This window comes from Mobula birostris, chromosome 9 (genome assembly GCF_030028105.1).
Source record: "Mobula birostris isolate sMobBir1 chromosome 9, sMobBir1.hap1, whole genome shotgun sequence".
NCBI classification, from domain to species: Eukaryota; Metazoa; Chordata; class Chondrichthyes; order Myliobatiformes; family Myliobatidae; genus Mobula; species Mobula birostris.
In genome coordinates, this window is record NC_092378.1 from 54,275,161 (window position 1) to 54,290,062 (window position 14,902).

Here is a 14,902-nt window from a genome sequence, read left to right on the forward strand (position 1 = left end):
CTTCCTCTCACTAAAGAAATTCCTTCTTGCCTCAATTCTGAAGGGACGTCCTTCTGTTCTGCAGCTGTGCCTCTGATCCCCTTCACATCTATTCTGTCTATGCCTTTCAATGTTTGGCAGGTTACAGTGAGCTCCGCTTCATTCTTCTAAACATCAGCCCTCATGACTGCTTCATCCTTCAGTGAGATGGTGACTGTGTGTATAATCTCAGCACAATTCTCTCTGCAAGTCTGTCGTGCTCTCCAGTGAATAGACAGAGTGAAGCTTGGGCTGAGATATCTGGAGGATGGTGAATCCTTGGATGAGGAATTTTCTCCTCTTGGTTCTGCATGGCTACTGCCTCATTCTGAGCCTGTGACTCCAGTCACAAGCAGACACGTGCGTGTGTGAGGGTGCACTTTATACATGCATGATCAGTGAAATACACACACAGTCTCCATTTTCCCAACACACACTCTTGCATATACTCACACACACCATCCTCTCAAAATACACAATCACATACATGCGCCAACCTCTCAACACGTGCACACACCCACTCTGATCTCTCAACATATGCAGACTCTATCCTCTCAAAATACACAGACGCACACACTCTCTTTCTCTCACGCACATTCGCTCTCTCACTCTCACACACTCACACTCCATCCTCCCAACACACACACACACAATTCGGAATCTGACTGAATAAGTCAGGACTTTGGCAAGCGACAAATGTTATATCATATAAGTCAGTGATAATTGATTCTGATAGAACAATGGACAACTTAATATTGTGGGAGTAATAGGAACTTGAAGGTAGTTTAATTTAAAAAGGCATTGCTTGTAGGTTCTTATTCTGACTGAGGGTGTGTGGTATGTAGGATCCTAGGGGTCTGTGTGGGGGCTCGGGTTGCAATCATTGTGGGTTCTTAGTTTTATAAACATAGAAAATAAAAGCTGGACATTTCTGTTACACTGAACACACCGGTTGGCCTCAGTCAAGGTGTGTGGACTGTTGGATACCACCCTGAAGAAGGAAGGGATGGAGCAGATGGAATAGTGCTAGGGTGAGATACTACAAAGTCTAGAGATTCATTTACCCAGTGAGCACACTGCTCCTCTGTCCTCGGTTCACACAGTGCTTCCAGACACTGTCTCTTGACCAGCAGTCAGCTCCCAGATCAGGAGGCACACGCAGTCCAGAAGTCCGACCGTGTACTTGCCCTGCGACAAAGCTGCCCTGGTCTTTGGCAGTGGGAATCCTTCAGCCACACAATCCAAGGCTCACCTCTAGCTGTCAGCTTCTGTGGGTTTGTGTGTGTGAGAGAGTATGTGTTGTGAGAGATGGAGAGAGTGTGTGTATGTGTGTGTCTGTGTAATCTTCAGCCAGTTCTTCCCACTGTCATCTGTTGATCTGATCTTCAACAAAGTCATTGCTGGGTCAAAACATGGCAATAACTATTGTGCAAAATAAAATGTATGTTTGGGTTTCGAATCAGCTTGGAACAGTGTATCCACAGTGGCGTATGCGACAGATCAGAGTGTACAACTGGAATATGATATCCCTCTGGGAATTCAACTGTTGTATAAGTGTGACAGAAACGTACAAGTAGAATTTAAACAGGCTCTGGTGATGGATGGTGATGGATCATATTCCATCTAGGCAGCTTATAACCTGATGACATGAGTACCGCATTTCTCTAACTTCCAGTAATTATTCACCCCCCCCTCCTTTTCCATTACCCATTCTGGTTACCCTCTCCCCCTCACCCCTTCTCTTCTCCTCACTTGCCCACCACCTTCCTCTGATTCCCCTCCTCCTCCCCTTTCTCTCATAGTCCACTGTCCTCTCCCATTAGATTCCTCCTTCAACCCCTTACACCTTCCACCTATCATCTCTGAGTCTCATTACCCCTCCCCTATCCACCCACATTTCCAGTCCTAATGAAGGGTCGTGGCCTGAAGCGTGGGCTGTTTATTTCCCTCCAGCGTTTCGTGTGTGTTGTTCAAGGTTTCCAGCATCCTTGTGTTCCTGTACTTCCGCCCCCTTTGGACTCAGGGTCTGGTGGAGGATTCCATCCTGCAGGCTCCCAGATATAGCGGCTGCCTAAATCGGTACAATAAAGAGCTAAGACCCCGAAGGAGAAGAATGATCGTCAGGTCAACCCTTGACTGACAGAGCCAGCTGGGGGGGCCTTGTGGCATCCTCTGGTGACTAATTCACATTAGAATGAGATGAAGATGAGAGGACACAACCTCCAGATTTGGAGGAGTTGACTTAGCACAGAGATGAAGAGAAACTGCTTTTCCCAGAGAGCAGTGAATCTGTGGAATTCTCTGCCCAGGGAAGCAACAGAGGCTAGCTTGATAAATATAATTAATAAGGGCATTTGGGTAGAAATTAGAAAGAGCGAAGAGTTTATCACTTTCCTCGGGTTTTGTTACAGGCCCCTGGCAAATGACAGTGGGAGATAGAGGAGCAGCTATATAGGCAAATCACACAGAGGCGAAAGATTTTAACTTCTCTGATTACCCAGGTTACTTAAGGTTGTCACAGCTAGGGGAGGTAATAGAAATAAGCTTCACCACCTATTAGCATGTGTCTCAAATAGCCTCTTACAACCAAGTCCATCTCCTGGCCTCCATGTGTGGCTTAGCTACTAAGCCCAGCGGAACCATTGCTACTAACAGGAGGAGGGGCAAAGATGGGTTACTGACATCTGAAAATCAGTCGATTCGGGCAGATGGGGCTCGTCAGCCATGGTTGGTGCTCATCTAGGAGAAGAAAATCTCTGATCTCAAACTCGTCTTGCAGCTATACCCACTCACGGGTAAGGTTTTGTGAGTAAATCCCAAGAAAAATCCAGAGCTGGAGACCCTAAGGTAATACTACGTTGAGTTCAATGCTGACTGGCAATTCCTGTGATGCCACTGGTGTCAAACTGTATCAGTCTCTGCTGTTCCTTAGAATTCATCTACTGCATGGGCAACAGCTTGCTCTCCATATCGTGGTGCTTTGGCTTCCGTATCATGTAGATGGTTTGAATGCAATATCCATGTTCGAATCCAACCAACGGAGGGCCTCTTGGATTTCCTTAGTGCTTGGATAGGGTAGAATTTGTAAAGAACATCCAGAGAACTTCTTTTGAGCCAATACAGAAATGGTCCAACATGAGGAAGGCCTCTACTGGACATAATCTTGGGGATTGAATTTGGACAAGTGGGGGAGGTGTCAATGGGGGAGCAATTTGGGAAGAGCAATCATGATTCTAAGTTCCAAGATAGTTATGGAGAGGGATGATGATAGTCTGCTTATTCGGTTCTAAGTTGGGGGAGAAGACCAATTTCACAGCATTAGACAGGACCTGGTAAAAGTAGATTGGGAGCTGCTTCTTAATATCAACATATTTCAGTGATAATAAATCAGATTCTGATTCCTTTCTATAGCGTGACCACACTAAAGTTGTATCAGGAATTCCCTGCACTTGTACTCCGTACACCAGGTAACAAATGGAAATAGCTTTTATGCCTTCTTAAACCTCTTCTGTACCTGTGCCACCCCCTTCAAAGATGGAACAGGAGCAGGTTTCCAGGTTGGAGATGGATCACAGTAAATATGGGTTAAAACAATGGAACTGCAAGTATAGAATATACAACCCAAAATGGTGAAGTAATGTGGGACAACAGGAGAAAATTCTAAATTAGCAATGGAATTTTGGAAAGGGAGTCTGGAATCTGGTGGAGATTTACATGAGGGAGGAGAGTTTGCAGAGGGGTGGGAATATTTAGTGAGTATTTGATAGGATGCCAAATAAAAGGTTGGTTGCAGCAGAAATAATTCAGAAGGCATCTATGGAATGCATTGAACAGAGACAAAACATTCATTGGAAAGAAGGCAGATTAGGATAAACCAGATGTTTCCTGGGATGGTGCAAAATGGTGATGGCTCCCTCATCGATTCCCTGATGGTTCCTTCCTGGATGTATGCTGAAACCTGTTCCATTTTTATCAGGGGTTACACAGAGGTACAAGATCAGTGTTACCAGTGTCTGGCTAAAGTTTGAAAATGAGTAAGAAGGAACGTCAGAGATGTGAAAGGATACGGATATAGGGATGGATCAGCAGTAAGTGACAGGCAGTGGAGCAATAGGAAGTTGGTTGCTATGGAAAAACAATAGCAGTAGGAAGTGTATCTACGTCATTAATGTTAGCAATGATGGGAATCTTGATGGTTTCAAAATATGAAGAGTTTAAAAACATGAGATTCTGCAGATGTTGGAAATCTTGAACAACACACAGAGAATGCTGAAGGAATTTAGCAAGTCAGGGAGCATCTGTGGAGGGGAATAAGCAGACAATGTTTCTGGCCAAGATCCTTCATCATGACTGATGAAAGGTCTCACCCAAATTATTGATTGTTTTATTTCCTTCGGTACATGCTACCTGAGTTGCTGAGTTCCTTCAGCGTTTTGAGGAGAGCTTAAAGATATTGGAGGGAGTGAGAGTAGCAAAGGATGTAAAATATGCAAATGGAGTCCTGGGATACGTTGAAGGTGAGTTGTACTGTACAACATGACTGAGTATAATTGTCTACTCAGCACTCAAGTCCTGAAGATGCCTTTACAACAAGGTGGTGTAGTCTTCTAAAGGAGCATTTGATGGCTCTTGACCTGTAGTCACTGGAGTTTAGAAGAATGAAGGGGGATCTCACTGAAACCTACTGAACACTGAAAAGCCTTGATAGAGTGGACGTGGAAAAGGCATTTCCAATAATGGGTCTAGGATCAAAGGGCACAGCCTCAGAATACACGGACATTCCTTTAGAACAGAGATGATGAGAAATTTTTTAAGCCAAAAGTTGGCGAATCTGTGGATTACATTGCCACAGGCGGCTGTGGAGGGCGTCATTGAGTACATTAAAAGCAGAGGTTAATAGGTTCTTGATTAGCAAGGGTGTTAAAGATTCTGAGGAGAAGGCAGAAGAATGGGGTTGAGATGGCTAATAAAACCAGCCATGAATGAATGGTGGAGCAGACTCCAGAGGCCAAATGGCCTAATTCTGCTCCTATTATGATCTTATTAACGTTGGGAAATGGCCAGAGAAAATGGTGCTTCACAGGGCCATAATGGGAAAGCAGGTCTCGGAAATACTCCGCAGATTGAGCAACATTTGTGGAGGCAGAAAGAGCATTAATGCTTTAAGTGTATGACTTTTCATCACATTCTCAGTGTTTGAGGCGTGCTTTTAGGATCATGTTGCACCACAAGTCCATCAACAGATATCACAGATAGAGAAGAGTTCTAGTCATATGGTGTGCAAACAGCTCTCCAGCCCAACTCCCCCTGCCAAGGAACGTGTCCTCCTGAACTAGACACACCTGCCTTCATTGGCCCATTCCCAACTGCACCAAACCTTCACAAGACACAGCTGGAGTACTCTGCAATTGGAAGCTGTAAACATTTACCGAAGTTCAGGACTCTGAAGGAAGCAGTCACTTCCTGCCCCTCAGCTCTTGGCCTGGTAGACTTCCACTTTTCAGAGAAGCAGAAGAGGTGTCAAGGCAGCTGAAACTTGGGTTTGAGGCCAAAACATAATATCAGAGTCTGGAGACCCTGGGTAATGTAAGGCGACCCTTTGGAACTTATCCGAACTTTGCATGTTCATTCTGCTCCAGGAAGATTGATAAGGATGAGAGATCTGCTGACTGTGAACCATTTCCTGAAGTACCTCTCAATGTGAATTACTCCTGTCAACTGGGTGTTAAAGCACCTTCTAAATCCCAAATCATCCTATTTTCAAACAAAAGCATCACATTTTTAAACAAGCCTTAACTATCTCCTGTTTTGTTTTCTTGCGTTTGTTTTGCCTTGTTCTGTGTCCCCTCGGCCCGCATTGCTTGACTACTGTGCCGCTGTCTTGCTCCCTGCCGTCCCTGACTGGATGTTTGCCAATGCATACTCCCAGTCAAACCTTTCATCACAAGAGCATCCCTACCTCGGGCAGAGGGACGAAACACAAACACCTCACTGGAAGCAGGTAAAGGCGCACCTCTACTCTTAAACCCATTGTACCAACCTGTTCAATGGCGCATTCACCTGCCCTCAGACCACAGGACCCTGCCCGGGAGCGTGAACGTATCAGCACTGGAGATGCACTCAGTGAGATCCTTCAGCGTGCAAACCTAAGCGAACAGAATGTCATCTGAATGAGGTTGAACACTACCCGCAGCTCTTCACTGAACAGCATCCAGTAAATCATTCCCTGCCTCAGTTTCAGGAGCTCAGTAGCAGCTGCAATGTGTGTAGCGTTAATGATTCAATTGTACAGGCATGGGGAGGGTTGCCGTACTGTACTCTGGCAATGCCGGAAGAAAGTGATAAGCTTAGGCTGCCACGATGCTGTGAACTAGAGGCAGTTAGCCTGAAACACTAGTATCAACCTTTTTGACTTTACATACTCTGTAGTATTGATTGTTTTACTATTGTCTTCAAAAGCTTGTTCATACAGTTCAAATCAATACACAATGCATTGAGCTAGAATAAGGTAAAACAACAATGCAGAATTAAGTGTAACAGCTGCAGGGACAGTGCAGGTGGACAATAAGGTGCAAGATCAAACAAAGAACAATATTTTTTCCTGTTTACGTATTTGCTGTTTACTTATCAATCTATCCATCCCATTCCTGCCCTTTGAGCTGCACCACCCAGCAACTCCCAATTTGAACCTGATCGCAAGATAATTTATAATAACCATTTAACCCAACAACTGGGATGCCTTTGGACTGTGGGAGGAAACTGGAGTACGCAAAGGAAACCCACACAGTCACAGGAAGAATGTGCAAACTCCTTACAGACAGTGGCAAGAAATGAACCCGGGTTGCTGGTTTTGTAAAGCACTACGCTACCGTGCTGCTCCAGATACTGAGGCCAAAAGTCCGTCTTATTGTACAAGAGGTCCATTCAAGAGTCTGATTACGATGGGATAGAAGTTGTCCTTTAGGCTGGTGATATGTGCTTTCAGAGTTTTGTATCTTCTGCCTGATGGGAGTGGGGAGAAGAGGTGAAAGTGGAAACGTGCACTGGGTGTTCTTGTACATTCCTGCGTCCTGCACCATCAGGAGTACAGAGGGTGAGGAGTAATTGGTCTAACTTGCTGCCACTTTGTATCGGCAGCAGACTGAGTATTATTGTCATCCGGCGTGTTACCTAATGCCTGTTTTCTCTCCTCATTTTTCTGACCTAAGAGAAGAGACATGCAGCAGTTGCAAGTTTATCCCAGGAAGATTGTAATGCTTCCCTGGCCAGTTCTGGGTCCACTGCGTTGCAGACAGGTGATGTCACTACATTGCCTTACTAGTTCACCTGCTTGTTTCCGGCTTTCGCTAGTGACCTGTGATCCTGCTCGCAATTCTCCTCCTCACTACTTCCCGTGGGTCTCCTTGCTTTTCGGATTCAAAATTCAAGCTAATTTATCACGTCTACATCAAGCATATAGTGATTGAGTCATTCGCATTTACAACCAAAACACCTGTGGGCGTGCTGGGTACACCACACACTCCGGCACAAATGTAGCATGCTCACAATGCCTAGCAGAACAACATCGAACACAACAGCAAATCAAGCCCCGTTCCTCCCTCCCACCTATGCACATACACAAGTCTCAAACCCCAGGACAGGGCTCCATCGACTCAGGTTTGCAGACAACAGGCTTTGATTTTTCCCAGTGGACTCGCAGAAATTTGTTTTATTGTCAACTCTAGGGAATTCTTCAGCCCTTACCACCTCTGGAGAACTCCACTCTAACCTTCACATCGATCTGCGTGTCAGTAGAATGGCTTTTACCTTGTTGATCCCACGGTGCACGGTGCATCAGACACTGTTGCACAGCCCCACTCCTGCTGCCAGAGGTGTGGCTCATGCACAGTTTGCCCTGGAAGTGTCAGATGGGCAGCATGCAAGAAGCTTCTAACCCTTGCCTAGAAGTTTTAAACGGGTCACTGTAGAGAGAATTCTCTTCATTTCTAACTGACTGTTAACCCGCCGCGGTCTGTATCAGGTGGTGGGTTAGGAGGATCTTCGCCAAGCACTGCTGCACTTCATCTGGGAATGTGCGTTAGTGCAGAGGGAGCATCCGTAGAGCACACACTGACCTGAAGTGACCTCTCCTGCACAGCCCAGTACAAGCAGTGTCTGCACCGGATGCATATTTCCCAGCTGGAGACCCCAGTCATGTGGGCAGTGGAGTCCAAGCCTCTCACTCCTTCGCTCGATGCTCAGACCATTTGCCGCACTTCCACGTGCTTTGCCTGTCCCTTCGGCTTTACCCCCCGTGATGAGTATTTGACCATCTTCCTCTGTTCTTCAGGTTGAGGGTGAGGCAGCAGACCCACAGCAGGTTGCCGGGCAGATCCCTGTGGCCCTCCCTGTAGAATCTCTCAATGATCTCCGGCAGGTACAGGCAGCATGTCTCTGCGCAGTATAGCTCGATGGCTTTGTCACTTAGTGCCGCCACCAACTGTGACCTCATAACAGCATGGAGTGAGTAAATGCACGCAGTCAGTTGTGTGTTAACAGGTGCTAGATATCACACAGACCTTTGTGTGTTGCAATGAATGTTTGCTGCACTTGATCAGTTTTTAAAACTTCTTCCGTGAAACAGGTATGTGCCGTGCTGTCACTGGCTGTGTGGCAGTGGTCGTGACTCAGCTGTTGTTCTGACCCCAATCGTCACACTGACTGTTCTGCACTGCGGGGGTAGTATATCCCACAGGTGGTTATGTGTCACTTAGGTTGTGGCTTCCTTTACGGAGTCTTGTGTCCAAAGTTCGAAGTAAATTTATTATCAAACTACATCTATGTCACCATATACAATCCTGAGATCCATTTTCTGCTGTGCAATTGTAGTAAATACAAGATACACAATAGAATCAATGAAAGTCCACATCTAACAGGAATGACAACAACCAATGTCCAAACAAACAATAGAATGTGCAAATACAAAGAGAAATGATAATTACTATTATAAAAAGTAATATTGTGGAGAACATGAGATGAAAAGTCCTTGAAAGTGAGGTCAGTTCAGTGGGAACATTTCAGTGGTGGGTGAGTGAAGTTAAGGGAAGTTATCCCCTCTGTTTCAAGAGCCTTATTTTTGGGGGGTAATAACTTCCTGAAACAGGTGGTGCAGGTCCCAAAGCTCCTGTACCTCCTTTTGGATGACAACAGTGCGAAGAGAGCGTGGCCTGGATAGTGGCGGTCCTTGATGATAGACACTGCTTCCAGGCAACTACATTGCGTGTAGATGTGATCAGTAGTGGGAAGGGCTTTACCCATGCTGGACTGGACTGTATCCACTACTTTTTGTAGGCTTTCCCATACAAGGGCATTGGTGTTTTCATACTAAATGATGATTCAATCAGTCAACATTTTCCCCGCCACACATCTGTAGAAGTTGGTCAAAGTTTTAGGTGTCATGTGAACTTCTAAAGAACTAGAGGCTCTGCCTTGTTTTCTTTGTAACGGCACTTGAATACTGGATCCTCTGAAATTTAAAGTTGCCGACCTCTCCAACTCTGATCGCCCAATGAGGACTGGCTCATGGACCTCCAGTTTCCTCCTGCTGAATTCAATAAGCATTTCCTTGGTCTTGCTGGCGTTAACAAGAGGTGGTTATTGTAGCAACACCCTTGATTGGGCCAATGGCAGTGGTGTCATTGACAAACGTAAATATGACATTGGAGCTGTACTTAGCTTCACAGTCAGAAGTATAAAGTGAGTAGAGCAGGGGGCCAAGCACACAGCCTTGTGGTGGACCTGTGCTGATGGGGGATGTGGAGGAGATGTTGATGCCAATCCAGACTGACTGTTGTCTGCAAGTGAGAAAATTGAGAATCCAGTTGCAGAAGGAAGTATTGAGGCCTAGAATTTGAAGCTTATTGATTAGTTTTGAGGGGATGATAGTAATGAATGCTGAGATGTAATTGATAAGGAGCATCCTGATGTATGTATCTTCACTGTCCAGATGTTCCAGGGTTGGGTGAAGAGCCAGTGAAATGGCATCTGCTGTTGTCCTGCTGTGACAGTAGGCGAATTGGTGTAGGTCCAGGTCTCTTCTGAGGCAGGAGTTGATATGTTCCATCAATAAGCTCTCAAAGCACTTCATCAGAGTGGATGTATGTGCTACTGGTTGATAGTTATTGAGGCAAGTTGTTTTTTAGCACCAGTGTAATTGAAGCTTGCTTAAAGCAGGTGAGTACCTTTTACTGCTGAAGGGAGAGGTGAAGGATATCGGTGATCACTGCAGCCAGTTGATCAGCACAGGTGTAATGCTAACTGTTTCTGTGTTACACATGCTGTTCCAAATTACTGGGGTTATTTGTTGCACACTGTTCTGTGTAACAGGCTTAATGTGTCACACTGATTTATGTGAAAGGGTCACGTGTTACCTTGCTCTGTGTTACAGGGGTCACATGTTACTTCACTCTGTGGTACAGGGGTCAAGTGTTACACACGCTGCTCCCTGATACATGCCTTGCATTACAAACACTGTTCTCTATTACAAGCATCATGTGTTACACACTCACTGTAACGTTACAGGAGTCGTGTTCCCAAACTGTACTTCAGAAGGAAGGCATGTGTCTCAGTCCCTATTTCGCATGATGGGGGTTGTGTGAAAATCATAAATACTGTAGATGCTGGAAATGTTAAATACAGGAAATACTGGAAAGACCGGATAGTGTGACACTGCTCTGTATTTCTGCATGTTGTTCATCATGTTTATCATTGCTGATTGTTGTGCTTTGATTTTTCTCCTTGATGCTTGTGGCGTTGTGCTGTGTACTTCTGGCACTGCCAGCAGCCTGAGCTGCCTGTGTTACTCAGCTCCGTGTATGGGATGTCCTGGTGGACTTTGCAGATTGCACTCATCAGTCTATGTTCATTTGACTCCGGTTTCTCACTTACACCTTTGCCCATCCTGTCACAGACTCCTGATACAACACAGACAAAATGCTGGAGGAACCCAGCAGGCCAGGCTGCGTCTATGGTAAAAAGTACACTCAACGCTTTGGCTGAGTCCTGCTGAAGGGACTCGGCCTGAAACATCGACTGCACTTTTTTCCACAGATGCTGCCTGGCCTGCTGAGTTTCTCCAGCATTTTGTGTGTGTTCCTTTGATTTCGAGCATCAGCAGATTTTCCCTTTCTTTGTGACAGACTCCTGATGCCGAACATATAGATTATGTATGGCATTGACATGAGTAAAACCAAACCCGAATGACCTCGCCCAATCCTCCTCACTGGTTCCTGGGGATCTGCTGCTTGCATTGACTTGTCGAGCAGTAGGAGGAAAGTGGAGCACCCAGAGGAAACCCACACAGTCACAGGAAGGACGTACAAACTCCTTACAGACAGTGGCAGGAAATGAACCCGGGTTGTTGGTTTTGTAAAGCATTGTGCTAACCACTACGCTACTGTGCCGCTGTAGATACTGAGGCCAAAAGTCTGTCTTATTGTACAAGAGGTCCATTCAAGAGTCTGATTACGATGGGATAGAAGTTGTCCTTTAGGCTGGTGATATGTGCTTTCAGGGTTGTATCTTCTGCCTGATGGGAGTGGGGAGAAGAGGTGAAAGTGGAAACGTGCACTGGGTATTCTTGTACATTCTTGCAACCTGCACCATCAGGAGTACAGAGGGTGAGGAGTAATTGGTCTAACTTGCTGCCACTCTGTATCGGCAGCAGACTGAGTATTATTGTCATCTGGTGTGTTGCCTAATGCCTGTTTTCTCTCCTCATTTTTCTGACCTAAGAGAAGAGACATGCAGCAGTTGCAAGTTTATCCCAGGAAGATTGTAATGCTTCCCTGGCCAGTTCTGGGTCCACTGCGTTGCAGACAGGTGATGTCACTACATTGCCGTACCAGTTCACCTGCTTGTTTCCAGCTTTCGCTAGTGATCTGTGATCCTGCTCGCAATTCACCTCCTCAGTGCTTCCCATGGGTTTCCTTGCTTTTCGGATTCAAAATTCAAGTTAATTTATCACATGTACATCAAACATAGAGTGATTGCAAGAAGCTTCTAACCCTTCCCTAGAAGTGTTAAGTAGGTCACCGTACAGAGAGATCTCTTTGTTTCTAACTGACAGTTAACATGTATCAGGAGGTGGGTTAGGAGGATCTTCGCCAAGCACTGCCGCACGTCATCTGGGAATGTGCGTTAGTGCAGAGGGAGCATCCGCAGAGCACACACTGACCTGAAGTGACCTCTCCTGCACAACACAGCACAAGCAGCGTCTGCACAAATGCAATGTCCAGTCATATTTCCCAGCTGGAAACCCCAGTCCTCTGGGCAGTGGAGTCCAAGCCTCTCACTCCTTCGCTCGATGCTCAGACCATTTGCCGCACTTCCACATGCTTTGCCTGTCCCCGTGGCTTTACCCCCCATGATGAGTATTTGACCATCTTCCTCTGTTCTTCAGGTTGAGGGTGAGGCAGCAGACCCACAGCAGGTTGCCGGGCAGATCCCTGTGGCCCTCCCTGCAGAATCCCTCAATGATCTCCGGCAGGTACAGGCAGCATGTCTCTGCGCAGTATAGCTCGATGGCTTTGTCACTGAGTGCCGCCACCAACTGCGACCTCATAACAGCATGGAGTGAGTAAATGCACGCAGTGATGCACGCACTCGGTTGTGTGTTACAGGTGCTAGATATCACACTGACCTTCGTGTGTTGCAATGAATGTTTGCTGCACTTGATCGGTTTTAAAGCTCTTCTGTGAAACAGGTATGTGCCGTGCTCTCACTGGCTGTGTGGCAGTGGTCGTGACTCAGCTGTTGTTCTGACCCCACTGACTGTTCTGCACTACAGGGGTGGTCTATCACACACGTGGTTATGTGTCACATAGGTTGTGGCTTCCTTTACGGGAGTCTTGTGTCCAAAGTTCGAAGTAAATTTATTATCAAACTGCATCTATGTCACCATATACAATCCTGAGATCCATTTTCTGCTGTGCAATTGTAGTAAATACAAGATACACAATAGAATCAATGAAAGTCCGCATCTAACAGGAATGACAACAACCAATGTCCAAACAAACAATAGAATGTGCAAATACAAAGAGAAATGATAATTACTATTATAAAAAGTAATATTGTGGAGAACATGAGATGAAAAGTCCTTGAAAGTGAGGTCAGTTCAGTGGGAACATTTCAGTGGTGGGTGAGTGAAGTTAAGGGAAGTTATCCCCTCTGTTTCAAGAGCCTTATTTTTGGGGGGTAATAACTTCCTGAAGTTGGTGATGCAGGTCCCAAAGCTCCTGTACCTCCTTTTGGATGACAACAGTGCGAAGAGAGCATGGCCTGGATGGTGGCGGTCCTTGATGATAGACACTGCTTCCAGGCAACTACATTGCGTGTAGATGTGATCAGTAGTGGGAAGGGCTTTACCCATGGCGGATTGGACTGTATCCACTACTTTTTGTAGGCTTTCCCATACAAGGGCATTGGTGTTTTCATACTAAATGATGATTCAATCAGTCAACGTATTCTCCGCCACACATCTGTAGAAGTTGGTCAAAGTTTTAGGTGTCATGCGAACTTCTAAAGAACTAGAGGCTCTGCCTTGTTTTCTTTGTAATGGCACTTGAATACTGGATCCTCTGAAATTTAAAGTTGCTGACCTCTCCAACTCTGATCGCCCAATGAGGACTGGCTCATGGACCTCCAGTTTCCTCCTGCTGAATTCAATAAGCATTTCCTTGGTCTTGCTGGCGTTAACAAGAGGTAGTTATTGTAGCAACACCCTTGATTGGGCCAATGGCAGTGGTGTTATCGACAAACTTAAATATGACATTGGAGCTGTACCTAGCGTCGCAGTCAGAAGTATAAAGTGAGTAGAGCAGGGGGCCAAGCACACGGCCTTGTGGTGCACCTGTGCTGATGGGGATTTTGGAGGAGATGTTGATGCAAATCCAGACTGACTGTTGTCTGTAAGTGAGAAAACTGAGAATCCAGTTGCACAAGGAAGTATTGAGGCCTAGAATTTGAAGTTTATTGATTAGTTTTGAGGGGATGATAGTAATGAATGCTGAGATGTAATTGATAAAGAACATCCTGATGTATGTATCTTCACTGTCCAGATGTTCCAGGGTTGGGTGAAGAGCCAGTGAAATGGCATCTGCTTTGTCCTGCTGTGACAGTAGGCAAATTGGTGTAGGTCCAGGTCTCTTCTGAGGCAGGAGTTGATATGTTCCATCAACAAGCTCTCAAAACACTTCATCAGAGTGGATGTATGTGCTACTGGACGATAGTTGTTGAGGCAAGTTATCACATTGTTTTTAGCACCAGTGTAATTGAAGCTTGCTTAAAGCAGGTGAGTACCTTTTACTGCTGAAGCAAGAGGTGAAGGATATCGGTGATCACTGCAGCCAGTTGATCAGCACAGGTGTAACGCTAACTGTTTCTGTGTTACACATACTGTTCCAAATTACTGGGGTTATTTGTTGCACACTGTTCTGTGTAACAGGCTTAATGTGTCACACTGATTTATGTTACAGGGGTCACGTGTTACCTTGCTCTGTGCTACAGGGGTCAAGTGTTACACACGCTGCTCCCTGATACATGCCTTGCATTACACACGCTGTTCTCTGTTACAAGCATCATGTGTAACACACTGACTGTAAAGTTTCAAGAGTCATGTTCCCAAACTGTACTTCAGAAGGGAGGCATGTGTCTCAGTCCCTATTTTGCATGATGGGGGTTGTGTGAAAATCATAAATACTGTAGATGCTGGAAATGTTAAATACAGGAAATACTGGAAAGACTGGATAGTGTGACACTGCTCTGTATTTCTGAATGTTGTTCATCACGTTTATCATTGCTGATTGTTGTGCTTTGATTTTTCTCCTTGATTTTTGTGGCGTTGTGC

At 45.6% G+C, this 14,902-nt stretch overlaps 1 protein-coding gene across 10 annotated transcripts in view; it reads left to right on the forward strand.

Annotated features, from left to right (window-relative positions):
- The window catches only part of LOC140202766 (protein-methionine sulfoxide oxidase mical3a-like), a 311,216-nt gene that overhangs the window by 163,405 nt on the left and 132,909 nt on the right, over positions 1-14,902 (forward strand). The window lies entirely within an intron of this gene.